The sequence below is a fragment of the Triticum dicoccoides genome, chromosome 3B (assembly GCF_002162155.2).
Source record: "Triticum dicoccoides isolate Atlit2015 ecotype Zavitan chromosome 3B, WEW_v2.0, whole genome shotgun sequence".
Taxonomy (NCBI): domain Eukaryota; kingdom Viridiplantae; phylum Streptophyta; class Magnoliopsida; order Poales; family Poaceae; genus Triticum; species Triticum dicoccoides.
The window spans coordinates 64,700,806-64,721,980 of NC_041385.1; the positions used below are offsets into that span (position 1 = coordinate 64,700,806).

The following is a 21,175-nucleotide window of genomic DNA, read 5'->3' on the forward strand; positions in this document are numbered from 1 at the left end:
CTTCGCGGCTGAGGGCGCCACCTGCACCTGCACGCCGACGGCCATGCGAGATCTGCGGCGACCACGAGGCGTCTCTGCCGCTGCTGCTTCCGCCTCGTCCCAAGGTGTGTCGGTCCATCAGAGTAACAGGCCGGTTAGATTAGATTGCACTAATTAATCTCAATACTTCTCTTCTTGTAGCGAGAAAATGTAAGGTCTGGACCAAAGAATTGATGTTTGGACCGGTGTGTATTGGCATCAGTTGCTTCATTTCTGTTGGAGGAGTGGATGTGTCGACCGGTGTCGGTGTGTCCTTAACCCAGAAGAAGATCACCATTTGTGTTGTTTTATCCTGAGTGTTTCAAGAAAACAAGTAGCTACTACGCGTTTTTGACAGTATATGGCCCCGTCTATTATGATATTTAATATTCCCTCCGTCCGGAATTACTTGTCGCATAAATGAATGTATCTAAAATTAAAATACATCTAGATACATTCATTTTTCCGACAAGTATTTCCGGATGGAGGGAGTACTACAACGCATAGATACATTGATTCCATTTACAAGAGGTTGTGTCTAAACAATATATATGTGCTGTGTTGGGCATGTGAGCAGACTTAATCTATTAGCAGGTATCCGTGAAAACAAGAGCTCTTTGCAGGAGGTTTCACGTGTTCCCCCTGGAATCTCGAGGTAAATGATACCACTCCAGTAGATTAGACCGAGAAAGCTAATTAATCTTATCACTGGTACGGGTAAGTGTTACTTTACTTAATCTATCCGTTGGCACTGACGGATGCTACTACTTAATTAAAAAGCGACAACAATAAACTGCCGGCAATTGGTAAGATTGTTAATTTCTTTCACAGGACTCGATATATAGCCTGCTTTTTTCTTTTGTGCAGTGTCTGAGCATCTTTATTTTCAGTAACCTGTTGTGCAGCCATATCATCTTGCCAGATGCTACTACTAGGTGTGAATTGTGATGTCCTTAATCTTACTGATCACTTGCCATCAAGTTAATCTTGGCAGACGTATGCTAGTACAAGCGACCATATCAGGTCAAGAACTCTCTATGTTTTTTAGCTTAAGACTTGAACACTGTGTTCTCTCGCACCTTTTAGTATCACAAGGAAGGTCATAAGTATGTATCACAAGGCACGATATTTAGTCTTACCTCACCACAGGATGCACTCATGGTGCCTCAACTCAAGATATGCTTTTTACAAGCATGAATCTTTTGATGCAGTGATTTGGCTCCCTTTTAGTGAACCTTAGACCATTCTTGCTCATTGTATTTACTTCAAGTTCATGTTAATTTATCATCATGGATTACAATTTTCTTAGTTTTTCTGTTATCCGCCAAAACTGGAAAGGGACATTATGCATTTTAGTATTGAATTATCTGTTCTTTTACTATTAGTTTGAATCTAATGGTGAAGATTATTGTCTTTGCAAGTGCAATCTCAATTTGGCTACCTTAATTTACAGAGTGTTTCTTGATGCCAGTTACAATAGTTATAACTTTTAACAGGGAAATCAAGGCGAATTGTGTCCCTGGTTTTCCCCCTTTCTGCTTGTATCGAAGGCTTAAATAAACTTTCTAACACAAAATGATCTATACGTGTAATTGTATTTTGGGACCTTGGTGTTCTGTCCAATATGCACAATCCAACCCTTACTTTGACTGATTACTAGTCCAAATGCCCGTGCGTTGCACCGGGCAAAGAAAAAAAGAACAACCTACTTCACGTGCCATTATGCGTCATTTTTTATATCCAATTTAAATAAACATCAATCATAAGGTTACACTGATTATTACTTTTTTAGCAAGTTTGGACATGAAGAAGCCAACTTGGCGTTCTTCTGATGGAAAAGTAGTTTTGCATGGAATAGTTTGTCCATCGGTTTTATTTTTTACTTTTTGGGAAAATGCAAAAAAATCCTTATTTTTAATAAAAATTCACATAAAATTAGAACACTTTTAAGGAAAGTTAATATTCCTTTGAAGATTTTTTTAACAGATGTCTATTTTGAAAAGGAAAGATTGATTTTTTTTGTACATTTTTAAATGAAAATATTTTTTAGAAAAAGTCGAACATTTTCGGGAATTTTGAACCTTTTTAAAAAAGTGTAAACATATGTAAAACTATGATCATTTTAAACTATTTTACCATGTTGAATTTTTCTAAAGATAGTTGGTTGTTTGCTTGTGTAGAGTTTATCTTTTTTCTTAAAAATATTGCAAGTGAACATGCCCGTCCACTCTAACTGGAAAAGAAAATATCACATGCCTTTAACCCAATAACGACATCCCACACATATGGATCTATACGGCGCTGGCGTGGACGAGCGGAAAGCCCCGTTGTATTTGATACAACCTCCGACTCGACCAGTTCACATTGCATCACGGAAATGATACCTCACAGCTGGACGCCCTAAATAAATGAATTAACCTGGGAACCAAACAACGGCCTCAACCAAAAGCATGGGTAAAGAAATGAACTGAATGACATGAAAAACTATGTCTTAATATATAATTTATATGCATAGAAAGCTGCATATAATAAAAATAATTAGTTACATCTAATGTGAATCTTAGTGACAGTTTAAGCAAAAACGATCACCATTGTTTAGTCACTTGTACTTTGAAAACACACTATCTTACCAGACAAAGGGCACAAATTATCCATGATGAAAGTGTCATTGGCTTATTATGACAGGAAAATGCACAAAGAAAACAGAAGCATATTTTCCAAAACTTCACACTAATTTTAGTATTTTTACGCAATTGAATTACTCAGCATACAATTATTTACCTCCCGGTTAAATTGAGAGCATCCAATGAAATTTGAGGGAGAAAAATGAACATATGCGACCCAGTGACAGTCTGCTCGCTTGACCTCTTCATAGAATTTACTATTGTGGTTATAAATAGTTGCAAATTTGTTACCAATATAATCTAGCAGTTTTTATAAAAACTCTATGAACGCAAACTACCAACAACACATTTAACTCTAGAAGAAAACTGGGAAAATTTGAGGAACAAGACAAAAAGTCGATCTTGGTGGCAATACTCCTAAAGTGGCATATACTCTCGACTTTGTTTTGTACTGAACATTCAGACTATGAAACCTGAAAAGTAATACAATCCAAAAAAGAATAATGATGCTGAAATTACAATCTAGATAAAGCATACTGGTTACATGAGCAACAATAAGAACAAGCCTGCCACCTTGAGGATTCCCATGTCTCAACAGTAATACATATAAATGGATCACTCTCATGTAAAAAATAAACAAAATAAATTTGATCTCACAATCCTTGTGTCCGGACATCAGGAAAGGAAGCTAAACAATGGTGAGATCGAATATATAAACTCAACATAGAAAGCATCATTTGTTTTAATCAGCAAATATCCGACTGATGATTGGAAATTTCTGCAAGCCTATTTGTTTTTACCAATTAGTGTGATGTGCAAGATCAATCAGCTAAAACTCACAGCCGGGGGCCTCCCTGACCAGCTTTCCAGCAAGCTCTGCATCTTCCGCATCCTGGACGCGCGGCTGGGCGGAGCAGTGCTCGGTCGCGGGCACTAATAGGGCAGCAGCACTCGCGCTGCACTACCTAATTTCCAGTGTGAATAATGTGCAAAAAGATCAAACCTCCTCTCCTATGATGGCAGAAAAATAGCAGCAACTTCATCTTCATATAGCCGAGAGAAAGATAAAAAATCTGTTGTAAAACACAATTGAATGTGCAATGTAGCTTACGACAGGACTTGTACTGCTTTTATGTTCAGTTTCAGCATATCCAGACCATATATCCTATATCGACAGAGCCGGCGTGATCCATGCCGATCGGATCTCGCGTTTGAATTTTCTGCTTAGCGCTAATGGGCTTCAACCTGAGGGCCCGTGCGCTAACAGACCTTTGGGCCAAGGTAATGTGACTTGGGATGGGCCGGGATTAGCTGGGTTTCAGACCCAGGCAAAACCGGCGGCCATCGACGTGCAGGGGATCGCATCGGATCGTGAGCCATCTCATGCACGTTCGTCGCCCCGCTGCCGATACGTAGATTCTAGGGTTCGCCGCCGCTGTAACGTCGGCTTTCCTGCTGCTCTGGTTCAACGTGTGCGGCGGGGGTTTCAGGACTGTAGTGGCGGTCCGGTGGTAGCCGGCGAGGAAGACATGCCGCCCAAATCCCCGCCACCGGCCAAGGGACCTCCTCCTGCGAAGCCGCCTGCGAGGGCCGCGCCGGGGGGTCCAGCGGCGTTTGTGCCGCCCCCGGCTGCGGCTGCGGCGCCGGCTCCAGCTAGGGCTGCGGCGCCTGCGCCGGCTGCGACGGCTCCCGCCAGGGCTGCGGCGCCGCCTCCGCATGGGGCCGCGCCACCTCCGACGCAGCGGCCGTGGCCTCGACAAATGGCGGCCGGGCGGGGAGGAGCTGCCAATGGTGCCGCCGGCCGCGGGTCGGGTGCGTTTGCGGGGGACAGCCGCAACCCTCCCCGTGGTCTGTGGGGCGATGATGGATACGACGCTTATGGTCAGGGTCTTCATCGGGGTTCGTCGTCCACCGGTGGTGGGCGAGGATACGCTTGGACAGATCATGGTACTGCTGGCCGTGGTTTTCAAGGGCCGCCGGGGAATTTTGTTGAGGGCGCGGTTGGCCCGAGCCGCTTCCGTGGTGGTCGTGGTGGCTATCGGCGCCCTCCGCGTAATTTGCCTGCTGCCACGGGTTCAAATGATACTGAGATGTCCACTGATGTTGCGGGTCTAAATCAGGCGGTGGTGGAGATGGTTAAGGCTCTCGCCGATGTGTCTGTACCGATGATCGTGCAACCGGATGAAGCTGAGTCTGATAAAGGTTCGGAGAAGGCCGGAGGTGACAAGCTGTCCAAGTGGGCGGCTAAGAAGAAAAAACTTGTCTGTTTCCGGTGCGGGGAGACGGGTCACTTCATGGTTGATTGCTCTGCTGAGTTATGTGATATTTGTCGGAAACCTAAGCATGTGGCGGCTGAGTGTCCGCTTCTTCTTGGTCCCAAACCGACACTTAATATCTATGGGCTCTGTTGCTCTGAGTTGATGTTCTTTGAGTCACCATACGTGGCTCCGGTGGCTCCTGTCATTGAAACCTCCTTCCCTGGGGTGGTTAAGGTGGTCACCGGACCGCCCACTGAAGCCCAGATTATTCAGCAGTTAAGGGAGTTGGCTCCGGGGAATTTCAAATGGTCCTTATTGAAACTTTCAGATAAGTCTTACAAAGTGGATTTCCCTTCTAAAGAGGATCAGAAGAGGATTCTTAAGTTTGGTATGAGTCGGGTTACAGGAACTAGCTTTGTGTTGCAGTTTGATGAGTGGAAAAAGAAGGAGCCGCAGGGCACTCCTCTGACCCAGATCTGGGTTCGTTTTTCGGGGGCACCTTCAGAGCCCTTGGATGATTTCTTTGTCACATGGAGCTTGGGGTCCTTGCTCGGTAAGACGGAGCAGGTTGATATGCCCTTCACTCGTGCTCACGGTGTGGCTCGTTTGTTGGTTAGCGTGGCTAACATTCAGTTCTTGCCGGACGTGGTCAGATGGTGTCATGAGGGTATTGCTTACATGTTGAATGTCGAGTATGAGGACCCGGACTTGTTTCAGGATTTTGAAGAGGTGCTTCCTATGGATACTTCTGAGGGGGGAGGCGCTTCTGGGAACCATGGAGATGACGCACCTAGTGATGGTGACAGGGGAACCAGGCCTGTGGATTCGTCTAAGCCAGCAGAGTCTGCTCAGGGGAAAACGCCGGTTTCTGCACCGTCCAACATGCTTCAACTTGGTTCTGTAGGTGCGTTCTCAGCGCCCCCTCGTCTTTGGAGTGATCGTGTGGATTTGGATGACCCGTCTGAGCATGTGCCTCTGGTGATTTCGGAGGTCGTGCGCGTTGATGGTCCGGAAGGAATAGCTGCACAGGAGGTTCGCGCTTCTCCTCCTTCTTCGCCGGTGCCTCGGCAGGTGGTGACGACTCAGCGGAACGACTCGGCGGAGTTGGCTGGGAGTGCGGTAAGGCCCTCCCCTGCTTTGCCGGCGCCTGGTTCGACGGGGATCAAGGCCCGCACACCTCCCTCTCCCTCCGAGGCGGGTGGTGCCTTCCTGGGAGGGTCGGCCGCTGGGGGTGTTTCACCGACTATTACAGCTACTGTGGCTCGGGCGGCGTCATCACCATCTCTTTACGCCGCCGGTGTGGCTGAGCAGGTGGTTGTCGGCTCGCCGGCCCCCGTTATGGTGGGTGGGCTGGGTAGCGCGACAGCTGCTTCCGCCTCCTCCCCGGTGAGCGGCGTGTGGGCGGCACCGGAGCCAGCTGATGGCGGGTCGCCCGTGGACGGGCTGCCAGCGGTGCCGCATCGCTCTTCTCCTACTCTGGTGACTGCGACCCGGGACGCTGATGTGGGGGGATGGGCGGGCGGCCCTTCCCCTTGCAGGGCTTCTCGCGAGGAGGTCATCGCCTTTGGTGGTATCCCGGACTTTGCTTTCCAAGGGGGGCGGATCAGCGGGAGGTTGCAGGAGCAGCCGGACGTCGATGACATACAATTGCGGTGCGCTTTGAGGGCTGCCAAGTTGCATAACGTCGAGACCTCCACTTGTATGTCTGTTATTAAGTCAAATTCCATTTTGCATTTCTCTAATAATGAAATCATCCATAATGCAAATCAACTAGGAATTTCACTTGGTAATAATGATCATCAAATTGCCAAATCGGTTAACGACATTCTTGATTTGGAAGCTGAGCGTGCGGTAGATATGATTCGTCACATTGCTGCAGTTAAACCTATGACTGATACGGAGATTGATGCGCTTGGGGTGAGGGTTCTTGATGACATGTGTGCCGATCTTGACCCTGCATGTCTAGAGACAGAGGATGATACCAATCCTGAGACGTCTCTTCATGTAGATGAGCCTTTAGTGCTTGAAGCTGAGAATGAGGACGGTGATCAGGTTTATGGTCAAACAAAGCCTAAGCGGACATGGAAGCGAAAGGTCTATCCAGTCTCCGCAGTGCGTAGGAGTGCTAGGATCCGTACTGTCAAAAAATTTCATGATGACTTATGAGAGGCATTTTCGGGAATAGCAGAGGTCTTAGAGACTTGGCTAAAAGGAGGTTTCTAGCGGATGCTTCTCTCGAACATCATTTAGATTTTATTGCTTTGTCTGAGACTGGAAGAAGCAATTTCACTTCTCAATTTCTTGCCACTTTGTCCGGGGGGGGGGGTAGATTTTGATTGGCATTGCCTCCCACCTCGAGGAAGATCCGGCGGGGTCTTACTTGGGGTTAAGTGTGAAACGTTGGAAGTCCGGAGTGTAGTCATGGGTGAGTTCGCTGTTAAGTTTCGAGTTAGAACTAAGGCAGATGGGTTTGATTGGGCCTTGGTGGCAGTTTACGGAGCTGCTCAACCAGAACTCAAGCCAGATTTTTTGGCGGATCTGGTGCGCATCTGTGGTAATGAACAGCTACCTCTCTTAGTGGGAGGGGATTTCAACATAATCCGAAGGAAAGAGGACAAGAATAATGCCAATTTTGACGGTCGATGGCCGTTTATGTTTAACACTATCATCGAAAGTTTGGATCTCAGAGAGATCGAGCTTTCGGGTAGGAAATTCACTTGGGCTAATTCGTTACCGGTTCCGACCTTTGAGAAACTTGACCGCGTGCTAGCTAGTGTCGAGTGGGAACAGAAGTTCCCCTTGGTAACGGTGCAGGCTTTGACCCGAGGTGTCTCGGATCATACACCATTACTAGTCGACTCCGGAGTTCAAAATTTCGTGGGTAACAAGAACATTTTCTCGTTTGAACTTGCATGGTTTGAAAGAGAAGGGTTCCTCGAGATGTTAGCTAGAGAGTGGGATAAGGACTCGGGAGGGAGGTCGCCTATCGACAGGTGGCAATCCAAGATTCGTCATCTCCGACAGTTCCTTCGTGGCTGGGCTAAGCACACGCATGGGATTTATAAGGTGGAGAAGGAGCGACTCCTTCTGATTATTCAAAACCTCGAAGCTAAAGCAGAAACCTCTATCTTGGATTCCAATGAGTTGGAAACAAAGATAGATGCAGAGCTGCAACTTAAAAAGCTTCTCCGTGAGGAGGAATTGAAGTGGGCATTGCGAGCCAAGGTTCGCAAAATCGTAGAAGGCAAGGATAACACTCAATTCTTTCACATGATTGCTAATGGGAAGCATCGTAAAAAGAGAATCTTCCAACTAGAACAAGATGAAGGGACGATAGTTGGTCAGGACAATCTCAAAGTTTACATTACCAATTATTATAAGCAGTTGTTTGGTCCCCCGGTAGAGACTTTCGTGTCGATGGATGAGTCTAGGGTTGAGGATGTGCCTCAGCTAGAGACTGCCGAGAATGAGCTCTTGACTGCTCCTTTCTCGGAGAAAGAGGTGTTTGAGGCTATTACTCAGATGGAGAATAATAAGGCTCCAGGACCGGATGGGTTTCCGGCGGAGTTTTACAAGAAGTGTTGGCATTTTATCAAGGGAGATTTGATGCCCATGTTTCAGGAGTTTTTTGAGGGACATCTTCAATTGTTTAAGCTAAATTTTGGGACGATAACCCTTCTTCCTAAGAAGACTGAGGCTGTTCGGATTGAGCAGTTTAGACCCATATGTCTGCTAAATGTCAGTTTCAAAATCTTCACCAAGGTGGGGACAAATAGACTTACACAAATAGCACACTCAGTAGTTCAGCCGTCCCAGACTGCTTTCATGCCGGATAGAAACATCCTGGAAGGGGTTGTTGTCTTGCACGAAACGCTCCATGAAATCCACTCCAAAAAACTTGATGGCGTAGTTTTTAAAGTGGATTTTGAAAAAGCATATGATAAAGTCAAGTGGCCTTTCCTTCAACAAGCGTTGCGTATGAAAGGTTTTCATCCGGCCTGGAGAAACCAGATTGATTCCTTTACGCAAAAAGGGAGTGTCGGGATTAAGGTGAATGATGACGTAGGTCACTATTTCCAAACACACAAGGGGCTGCGGCAAGGAGACCCTATGTCACCGATCCTGTTCAACATAGTGGCTGATATGCTCACTATTTTAATAGGTCGGGCAAAGGATGCAGGACAGGTAGGTGGCCTGGTTCCACATCTAGTTGACGGCGGGTTGTCCATTCTTCAGTATGCTGATGATACAATCATTTTTATGGAGCATGACTTGGCGAAAGCAAGGAACATGAAGCTGCTGTTATGCTTATTTGAACAATTATCTAGGCTTAAAATCAACTACTTCCACAAGAGCGAATTGTTTTGCTTTGGAAGAGCCAATGATGACCGGGAGTCGTATCAACAATTGTTCGGATGTGAATTGGGCTCTTTACCGTTTACGTATTTAGGTATACCCATTCATCATCGTAAGCTATCTAATACTGAGTGGAAATGTCTTGAGGATCGTTTTGAAAAGAAACTGAGCTGTTGGAAAGGAAAGCTCTTGTCATACGGAGGTCGATTAATTCTGATTAATTCGGTCCTTACTAGTATGCCTATGTTTCTCTTATCCTTTTTCTTGGTTCCGGTCGGAGTTAGGAAAAGGTTAGATTTCTATCGATCTCGATTCTTTTGGCAAATTGATGAGCTTAAACGAAAGTATAGACTTGCGAAGTGGGATATTATCTGCAGACCTAAGGACCAAGGTGGCCTAGGTATTGAAAATCTGGAAGTCAAAAACATATGTCTCCTTAGCAAGTGGCTTTTTAAGCTGTCATCTGAGATGGAGGCCACTTGGGCACAGATTTTGCGCAATAAGTATCTCTTTGCTAAAACTTTGCCTCAGGTGAATGTGAGGTCTTCTGACTCTCCCTTTTGGAAGGGTTTGATGAGAGTTAAACAACTCTTTTTCAACAGGACTAAATTTATTGTCGGGAATGGCACCACGACGAGGTTTTGGGAGGATACGTGGCTTGGGGAGACCCCACTTGCACTTCAATATCCTTCTTTGTATAACATTGTCCAACGTAGGGAAGCCTATGTTGCTAATGTTTTACAATCCGTTCCCCTCAATATCAGTTTTAGACGGACACTAGTTGGAAATCGTTGGGAGGCCTGGCTCCATCTTGTTCGACGTTTAATGGATGTCCGGCTGTCTCAACAGCCAGATCAGCTGCATTGGAAACTTACTAAGAACGGTGTGTTCTCGGTTAAATCAATGTATCTGGATGTCATTAACTCTTCCGTCATCCCTACCTCATTACATGTTTGGAAAGTTAAGGTACCCTTGCGTATCAAAGTGTTTATGTGGTTTGTGCATAAACATGTCATTTTGACTAAGGATAACCTTGCAAAACGTAATTGGGTGGGCTCGTCTCGATGTAGCTTTTGTGATCATAACGAAAACATTAAACACCTCTTTCTCGATTGTCCATTGGCTAAGATTCTGTGGCGGTCGGTTCATATTCCGTTTAATATTAATCAGCCCACCTCTATTAGCATGTTATTTGGAACATGGCTTGATGGGGTGGATTCTGACATTGCAAGACACATTCGGGTTGGCGTTTGTGCTCTTTTGTGGGCAATATGGAACTGCAGGAATGACTTAGTCTTTAACCGATCAACAAACATTCACTTTTTGCAGGTTATCTTCAGGGCCACGGCGTTCATCCGTATATGGTCGCTACTCACTCTGACGGAGGCCAGGGAGCGTTTGGTTACTGCGTCTATCCGATGGGAGATGGTAGCTCGGGATATTTTCAACCGGTTTGGATGGCGGTCATATAATAGGATAGGCATGTAGTGCTCCTATTGTGTTTCCAGCCGGTTGTGGCTTTGGACCTTTCCTCTTTTGAGCTTCTGTTGATGTTTGTACTACGACCTTTTGAGACTTTGTTACTGGATTATTCGTTTAATAATATGAGCCGTATGCATCGTTCTAATGCAGAGGCTGGTGTAAATCCCCTTTTCCAAAAAGAATATCCTATAGTGTCCGATCATGATTAGAGAAATAAAAAAATCTGAATAAAGAGAGCATCTGGCCAAGCGTAAGAAACTCCTGAAAAGTTGAAACTACAATAAAGCTCTTAATTAGTAGGCCGTCCAATTGCCCGTAAACATATGTACAACACACAATTCATTTAATACACTATTGTAATAGAAAATCTAATAACAACCTATTTCCCCTGTTGCTACTGCCATATTGCTACCACCTACATAGACATGGCTAAGGTCCCAGTTGTCACGAAGTTGATGGGCGTACACAGTAATGCAGTATAGATGAGGCTAGGGAAAGAAAAAAGTGATCCACCATGGAGAAGGACACATTCTACGGTACGAAGTTATATTTTGCTCCAAACAGTGTGTCAGTTCACATGAACTCAAGCTTATATGTGGTAAATTCCGATCGATAAACAAAATAGATATCTTTCAACAGTTAAGTAAGCATATAAATTCCAATATCATAGAAAGAGAAGTAAATATAAGAAAACTTGTGAGCAAAAAAACCATGAAACTATATTCAAATTCATGCTTGAATATTTACTCTCAGAAAACCGTAAAATTGCGTACATATAATTTTGTACCGGCAGACCCCTAATTTTACAAAATTTAACCTACACCTACATCCCAAGTCCTGTTTCCAATCCTAATAAACGGCCGCCACACACTGATCAATGCTCATAGCGGTTGGCAAACCATTTTATAGAAACCAGATCCACCAGAATTCTGGAAATCTTGTTAAGTAGTAGGATTTCTGACATTAGTAGGTTTTGGAGAATGCCATTGCCATTTAATCAAGGCTAGAATTTGAAGCTTGACTGAAGAACATATCAGAAATGAACATTTTTTTGCAGGGTATAGAAGAAATGAACAATACTAAGTAAATAGCTCAACAACTCGTTTGCTGGTAAGTATCCAGATTTTGATATTAACAAAATCTAAACCCCAAGCCCAGTGATACTGACAGCAGAGTAAGAAATCTTTAGGGAGAAAGGTGAATTGGCTACTTGAAAGTGGCGGAGGTGATGTTTCCTGTTCCCGTGCTCCAGCATCTCCAGATTCACACAACCCCGAAGAGAATGCCCCTCCGGCCATCCCGCCTCCCCTCCCGAACAACATAAAGTTCAATAAAGTAACTCAATCACAGAAAGTTCTTTCTCATACATGAGTATATATAATTGGTGCCATGCATGAAGATGTTGAGAATGATAACGATGTACTAAACCGTAACCGCTTCAGTAAATAGCAATGTCTCACATAGTTCAGATTTGTAAAAGGAAAATAACATAATCTCTTGGTGTGCAGAATGGAATATAGATGCACAACTACCCAAAAAGTGTGTATGAAGAAGGAGATGTGATGTCAGCTTTGATTGCCATGGTTCAATCACTCCAACACACAAAAAATGGTGTGGATGTCGTCTCCGGCAGCAAGGTTATTTCTTCTTCTCCCTTCTTACCTTCTCACTCCCTCTATTATGACTCAAGTGAGCAAACTCAAGTGAGCAACGAGCACCTTCTGGTGGCCTGTGGCCCCGTCAACACCAATCAGTTGCAAATAAGAAGTAATTTCGACAACATGACTTATCTGCAAAATAAAATACAATGCAGTAGTCATAATAGTCCTACAGTGAAAGATAAATGAGGAAACTGACTTTGATTTCCTGCCATAATCTACTTACAGTGGCTCCAGATCGACAAACAAGACCCTTGAAACGTGTTCAATACATCCATTGCAACCCGACCCAACACAGCTATCACTACAAAAAAGGATGGCACAACTTAGGATTGGGCAATATAAAGCAGGACTTTATCGTTGGTATGAGCCAAGCCACATGTTAGTATGAAATATCGGGAAGATTGTTTCAGAAAGGTAAAAATAATACTGTCGGATTTAAGCAAGGTGCACTATCAATTCATAAACAGTACCGAGATGCCTACTAAAATTAAATCGAATCAACAAATCATCTAGCAAAAAATCTTGAACATTACACCTTTTAATCATTCACCAATTCAATTATTAAAAAACAAATCATCAATAGATGATATGAAATCGTAATAGTATGCTGCTTTTGGGCTATAGTTTCTGCAGCTGATGGAGCAAGTAAAAAGATACCCATCACTCCACAGGGCAAGGCACATCTTGTTCCCTATTTCAGCTTTTGGACTAACACCACAGAGAGAGACCCGTCGTTCATGGCAAGAACTGTACTGGCAAGGATTGAAAAGATTCAAGGCCCTACAATGGCGATGGATCCCAGTGCTAGCTAAATATGCCTTCTAATCTACTGAATGCCTGAATGCAATGCCCTAATCACGGAGCGACGACTTTTGAATGTGATGCACTAATCTCACAACTCCTCGTGTGGAGGCGGCAGATTATCCTGCCACGCCGCCACCGACGTCTCACAGGATAGTACAGCACATATGCATACGCGCAGCAGTAAAAGAAGTTCTCCCTTTGAAACATCGCAGAACAGCTGGTCGAGCCGCTGTTGACCGCCGAGCTCTCCTTCCACGCTGCCGCAGATCAGACGGTCGTCCCGCCATTGTTGACCGAGCTCTCCATTCGTGCCACTGCAGAGCAGCCTGCCACATCGCCGCGACAAGCTCTCCATCTAACCCACCACATAACTTTGCCTTGTACTCTAAGAATAGAATAGTTAGCAAATCAATTTTTTTTTGAAAAGGGGGGACTCCCCGGCCTCTGCATCAAGTGGTGATGCATACGGTCATCTTTATTAACTAAAATGGTGCCAACAAGGTTCCAAGGTCTCAAATCTGAAAAAGAAGGCAGCTCACACAGAGCGCAAAAATGCTAGAAACACAGACTAGCCATGAACAAGGTGCCACAACCGGCTGGCTAAATAAAGATAGGTAAACTAATTGCCTATCCTATTACATGACCGCCATCCAAACCGGTTGAATATATCCCGAGCGACCATCTCTCATCGGATAGACCCAGTAACCAAATGCTCCCTGGCCTCCATCGTAGTGAGTGGCGACCACGAACGGATCAGTGCCGTAGCTCGGAAAATAACCTGCAAAAAATGAAACTGTGATGATCTGTTAAAAACCAAATCATTTCTGCACAGCCACCACAACAGAGCGCAAACTCCAACCCGAATATGTCTTGCTAAATTAGTCTCAAACCCATTAAGCCAATTTCCAAATAATGCATTAACAGTATTGGGTGGAGTGATATTGAAAGCAATGTGGACCGTCCGCCAAAGGACCTTGGCCAGTGGGCAATCAAAAAAGAGATGCTTAATCGTCTCGTCCAGGTCACAGAAACTACACCTAGTAGGTCCTGTCCAATTACGCTTTAATAGGTTGTCCTTTGTTAGAATAACTTGTTTATGGACAAACCACATAAACACTTTTATTTTCAAAGGAACTTTGACATCCCAGACGTTCTTGGAAGTTGGAATGGAACTCGAATTAATTACATCAATATACATTGACTTAACTGTAAATACTCCAGACCTAGTCAACTTCCAGCATAATTCATCAGGTTGGTCAGAGAGTTGAACCTCCATCAGTCTCCTAACTAAATGGAGCCAAACTTCCCAACGATTGCCCGCTAGCGCCCGTCTAAACTGAATATTAAGGGGGATAGATTGAAATACCGTTGCCACGAACACCTCATGTCGTTGAGCAATACGATATAAAGACGGATATTGAACGGCCAAGGGTGAATCGCCAAGCCAAGTATCCTCCCAGAAACGTGTAGTAACACCGTCTCCAATAGCAACTCTAGTCCTATTAAACAGCAATTGTTTGACTTTCATGAGTCCTTTCCAGAAAGGCGAGTCAGTCGGCCTGACCGTTACCTGAGACAGAGTTCTAGAATGGAGGTACTTGCTACGAAGGATCTGCGCCCACATGGCGTCAGTCCCGGAGGCAAGCTTCCACAGCCACTTACTAAGAAGGCATCTGTTCTTAACCTCAAGATTCTCAATACCAAGCCTGGTCGACAGATAATATCCCATTTAGCAAGCCTGTATTTCCTTTTAAGCTCATCACCCTGCCAAAAGAAGCGTGATCGATAGAAGTCCAGTCTTTTCCTAACACCAACTGGGACCTCAAAGAACGATAAGAGGAACATAGGCATACTCGTGAGCACCGAATTAATCAAGATTAATCGGCCTCTGTATGACATGAGCTTACCCTTCCAGCAACTCAGTTTCTTCTCAAATCAGTCCTCGATACACTTCTACTCTCTGTTTGTCAGCCTACGATGGTGAATGGGAATACCAAGATATGAGAATGGCAAACTCCCCAACTCGCATCCAAACAATTGTCTATAGGACTCCTGTTTGTCCTTGGCTCTACCAAAGCAGAACAGCTCGCTCTTATGAAAGTTAATCTTTAACCCAGACAATTGTTCGAAGAGGCATAACAACAGCTTCATATTTCTCGCCTTGGCCAAATCGTGCTCCATAAAGATGATTGTATCATCTGCGTATTGAAGGATGGATACACCTCCCTCAACAAGATGAGGTACCAAACCACCCACTTGACCAATCTCCTTAGCCATTCCTATCAATATTGCTAACATATCCACCACAATGTTAAACAGGATAGGGGACATCGGATCTCCTTGCCTGAGGCCTTTATGAGTCTGGAAATAATGACCTATATCGTCATTCACTTTAATTCCCACACTGCCTTTTTGCGTAAATGATTCGACTTGCCGGCGCCATGCCTCATCGAAACCCTTCATACGCAGAGCCTGTTGGAGAAACGGCCACTTGACCTTTTCATACGCTTTTTCGAAATCCACCTTAAAAATTACCCCATCTAATTTTTTGGAGTGAATTTCATGGAGCGTTTCATGAAGGACAACCACCCCTTCAAGGATGTTTCTGTCCGGCATGAAAGCAGTTTGGGATTGTTGCACCACAGAATACGCAATCTGTGAGAGCCTATTAGTACCGACCTTGGTAAAGATTTTGAAACTCACATTGAGAAGGCAAATTGGCCTGAACTGCTCGATTCTCACAGCCTCCATTTTCTTAGGTAGCAATGTGATAGTTCCAAAATTCAATTGAAATAATTGAAGCTGTCCAGAGAAAAGATCGTGAAACATAGGTAACAAATCCCCCTTAATAATGTGCCAGCACTTTTTATAGAACTCAGCCGGGAACACATCCGGACCGGGAGCCTTATTGTTTTTCATTTGTGCAATAGCATCAAAAACCTCCTTCTCCGAGAACGGGGCAAGTAGGATATCATTATCGGCAGTAGATAGTTGAGGTACATCCTCAGTCCTGGACTCATCGAGTGTTACACAATTAACCTCCGGACGTCCAAAAAGCTGCCTATAATATTCGGAAATATATGTTTTGAGATTATCCTGCCCAACGATAGTTCCCTCATCTTGCTCAAGCTGAAAGATCCTCTTCTTTCTGTGCTTTCCATTAGCAATCAGGTGAAAGAATTGAGTGTTGGCGTCCCCTTGGACCACTTTGCGAACCTTAGCTCGCAACGCCCACTTCAGCTCTTCTTCACGTAGAAGTTCTTTCAACCTCTTCTCCGCCTCAGTTTTAACTTGGAGCTCAGCCGGCATAAGAATCACGGGTTCAGCTTTTATGTCCAAGGCCTGTATTAGAGCAAGGAGCCTATCCTTCTCAATCTTGTACACCCCACTGAGGTGCTTAGCCCATCCCCGTAGGAAACTTCTCAAATGCCTAATTTTATTCTGCCAACGCTCGACAGCTATCTTACCCCCTACTCCCTTAGCCCATTCCCTGGCAATGAGGTCCAAAAACCCCTCACGTTCAAACCAGGGCATCTCGAATGAGAAAGTGTTTTTGTTTCCCACATGGTTCGGCTCCCCAGAGTCCACGAACAGTGGTGTGTGATCAGATATTCCCCGTGAGAGAGCTTGGACCGTAACCAAAGGGAACTTCTGTTCCCATTCCACACTCGCGAGAACTCGATCAAGCTTCTCATATGTCGGGATAGGCAGGGCATTAGCCCAGGTAAACTTTCTACCGGAAAGCTCTAATTCCCTCAGATCTAGGCTTTCAATAATGGTATTGAACATAAACGACCATCTGCCGTCAAAGTTATCATTATTCTTCTCCTCTCTCCTCCGAATGATGTTGAAATCACCCCCAACTAACATCGAAAGCTGCTCGGACCCGCAAATTCGAACAAGATCCGCCAAAAAATCCGGTTTAAGCTCCGGCTGTGCGGCACCATACACCGACACCAAGGCCCAGTTGAAACCATCCACCTTAGACCTAACCCGAAACTTAACCGCAAAGTCGCCCATCACTACACTCCGGACCTCAAGGGAATCGCATCTCACTCCTAGCAAGATACCACCCGATCCTCCTCGCGGAGGTAGGCAATGCCAGTCAAAATCAACACCACCCGCAAGAGACGAAAGAAACTGAGGAGAAAAATTATCTCTACTAGTTTCAGAAAGAGCGATAAAATCTAATCGATGCTCCAAAGATGCCTCAGCGAGAAATCTTCTTTTAGCCAAGTCCTTCAGACCTCTGCTATTCCAGAAGATTCCTTTCATGGGTCATCATGAAATTTTTTTGCCGTACGGATCCTAGCACTCCTACGTACCGCGGAAGCGGGATACACCTTCCGCTTCCACTTACGTTTGGGTTTATCATTGCCCACCATCCGGTCCTCAGAACCGGTCTCCGCTGGTTGATTCGCAAGAACTTCAACACTAACCTCCTCCTCGTCAGACTCATTAGTGGAAGGTTCAAGGTCCGCACACCAATTCTCAAGCACTCTCACCCCCAATGCATTTATCTCATCATCGTTCATAGGTTTCACTGCCGCTATGTTACGAATGGTCTCTAAAGCGCGTTCCGCTTCCAGATCAAGAAGATCATTAACCGAGTTGGAAATTTCAGAATTAGTATTCCCTAACGAAACCCCTATTTGATTTGCATTATGAATAATCTCATCCGAAGAAAAATGCATAATAGAATTGGATAAGTTGACTGACATACCCGTAGTGACCTCAATGTCACGGAGCTTGGCCGCCCTCATAGCGCACCTCTGCTGCATGTCATCAACCTCCGGGAGGTCCTGGAGACGAGAGCTCATCCGTCTCCCCTCAGAGACCGGGTCAGGAATCCCACCGAAAGCAATAACCTCCTCACGAGTAGCTCCACTCGTAGGAGGCCACGCCGGGGGGCTCCCACGGCTCCCAGGCCGGATACCGAGAGAGGGATGTGCCTGGGCCTCTTGCCCGAGCACCCCCTCTGCTCCAACCCTCAAGCGTGAGGGTGAGACCCTCCCAACGGCCGCAGGCGCGGTATGGCCCGGGGCCACCTGCCCCAGGCTCCCGCGAGGCGCCACGGGAGAAGAAGCAGCAGTCGGTGCCGAAGAAAGAAGGTCTGAGGCCACCTGCCCCATACAACCTCCCTCTCGGCCGTCTGGCTGCGGCGAAGCAGGCTCCGACCGATCCACGTGTCCCTGGCCAACACCGATCAGCAAAGGAGCGGCTGCAGCAGCCGGTGCCGACGAGGAACGGTCCAACGCCTCCTGCCCCAGACGGTCTCCCTCACGGCCGGCCTGAGACGGTAACGAAGGCGACTCAACCACCTCACGTCCGTCCGAGCTCCCAGGCAAAATATCCAGCGCCGGCAGCGAGCGCTCAAAAGCATCCTCAGACTCCACCCTCTCGCTCCAAAGTCTGGGCGGAGCCGACGCAGGCTGAAAAGATCCGAACCTCAACGTGTTGTTAGGTATCGACGGAGATGTGACCGGCTCTACCCCTGAACCAGTCTGGGGCAGCTGAGCACCTGATCCTGACCCGGAGGTTCTCTCTCGATTATCCTCATCCGTCGGATCCTTCCGAGCCCCCGCATTATCATCTCCCTCATTAATCTCCATATCATTATTACCATCCACGTCAGCGAACAACTCAGCATCCTCAAACTCAATCTCCAGAGGGAATACCTCACCCCTGTAAGTCCAGTTTACCACATCCGGGACGAACTCAATGTCCAGAATACTCACTCACAGTCTGGCAACCCCATGGGCGCGGGTGAAAATCATGTCCACCTTCTCAGTCTTGCCAACTAAGGTACCCAGGCTGGCCACCACACGGACATCAGAAAGAGCCTCAGAAGGTGCCCCGGAAAAACGCAACCACACCTGAGTTAGGGGCTTCCCCTTCGGCTCCACTTTCTTCCACTCTTGAAACTCCAGAATACAATTAGTTCCCGGTACCTTACACATCCCAAAGCTCAGCAAACGCCGTAGGTCCTCAACCGATGGGAGGTCAACCCTGAACACACGCTCCTCGATGAGAACAAGCTCCCACTGAAAATCTCCCGGAGCCAGTTCCTGAAGTCTCTGCACAATCTGAGCTTCAGAGACCTCACCCTGGGTCACCTTCACAATGCTAGTAGTCAAGCTCTGCGGCTCAACTGGAATCTCTCTCGCGGCTGGTGACTCAAAGAACATCAGCTCGGCACAATATACTCCATATGTTATAAGCGCCGGAACCTGCTCACGAAGAAGCGGGCAATCCCCCGAGATGTGGGCCGGTTTACCACAAGTATCACATAACTCAGCCACACACTCAACAATGAAGTGACCTTTCTCACCACAGCGATAACAAAGCATTTTCTCTTTTCGACGTGCCCATTTAGAGACCCTGTCAGACTCAGACCTGTTCTCCGTGTCAGCCGAAGCGGAAGTCATCTCAACCTCCGCGGTAGCCAGAGCCGTGACCACCTCCGTAGCCTAACTAGTCAAGACCGTGGCCTGAGCGGATCAGCCTCCACCCTGGAGGCCTGCTGATCTAGAGTATCCTGCGTCTGATGCTGTCTGCGGAAACCACGGCCACCACCTCGACCACGACGACGACCACGGTAGCCGCCTCTCTGCCGTGCGTCCGGTCCAGAAGCGCCCTCCACAAAACCTCCCGACGGGCCCAGGAAGGGCCTCTCAGCAGAACCATCACTCTGCCAGGCATAACCTCGGCCACCTCCCTTGCCAAGAAATAAACAAGCGATTGTCTTTTGTATATAACATTCTGTTGTTCAATGAAAATGGCTATACATTGTGGAATTACTCCACTCAAAATACTGGAATGCCCAAACTGAAGACCTAGACACCTAATAATTATTGTTCTTCACAAGTTTCAGGTCAAGACAACTTGACGTTCTTGTAGCTTTGACATTGTTGTTCAAATAATCTTTTTGTAATAAGCATGCATTTACAGTTGCATATATTATTATGAAACCAAAATGTCCAAGGATACAAAAAAACCAAGCAGTCATGCTGCCAATACAGAAATATCACCGCGTCTCAACGACCATAAACTGGACCCATGAACTTGACCAGCTATTGACTCTACTAAAGCACGAATTCACCAACTAACAGACTCTTGATTTCTTGAATCCCGGTAAGTTAGTTAGTCCAACAGGTGATTAAGAAACATATGTACAGAAGCATAAGGCCATCAATTATTGTTGTCCATATACTAAGAAGAAACGATCTGATAAAATAGGTATCCAACCAAAGAAGTACTGTAATTGTAATAAAAGAATCGGAAATAAGACAGCGACCTTAGTTTTGCTTCTCTATCATATCAGCTCCGCCATGGGTGAGGTTCTTGCACGAGTACCACCGCTCAGGCCCTCTGCAGCTTTCTATCTTCATCATCTTGACCCTGAAAATTTTGAAGGACGTCAGAAAATGAAGAGTTCAGTTCCGAATTGCCGGAAAGGCTCTAGCACAGATCATGATTGGGTGTTAATATTCAGCGACCCGAGACAGCAAGGAGAACACGTTGATGATGAGGTGAACGCTGACGGTAACAAGAGATTCCTGTAGGCGTGAAGCCTGTAGCGGACTCGCGCGAGGCGGGCGATGAGGGCGGGCGCAGAGGTGGTCGATCTCGGCGTCGAAGCGGCGGAGCTGACGGAGCTCCATCTAGACCTCGGCCTTCTCCTTCTGCAGGCGCCGCATCATGGCCGTGGCCTTGCTGGCAGCGCTGGCCGCGGCAAGACGCTCCTCCTCCATCTCGCCCCACAGCGCCCGCAGTCTCCTCCTCCGCCTCCACCCTCGCCGCTCCTCTTCCTCCCCGTCTCCACCCCCAGCCCTCTTCCTCCCCATCCCGCCCCGCCCTTCTCCCTCCCCGCAGACTCCTCCTCTGTCTTCACTCTCGACGCCCCTGTTCCTCCCTGTCCCCGCTCCGCCCCTCTCCCTCCCGACGGTCTCCTCCGCATCCACCCTTCTTC

At 46.4% G+C, this 21,175-nt stretch overlaps 1 long non-coding RNA gene across 1 annotated transcript; it reads right to left on the minus strand.

Moving 5' to 3' along the window:
* Positions 1-12,177: 12,177 nt before the first annotated feature.
* Positions 12,178-20,989, minus strand: LOC119274733. The gene is made up of 5 exons (XR_005135302.1): positions 20,703-20,989; positions 20,501-20,604; positions 13,351-13,588; positions 12,623-12,700; positions 12,178-12,528 (listed from the first exon to the last, which is right to left on the minus strand). It is a non-coding gene; the product is annotated as an uncharacterized LOC119274733 (long non-coding RNA).
* Positions 20,990-21,175: the final 186 nt, after the last annotated feature.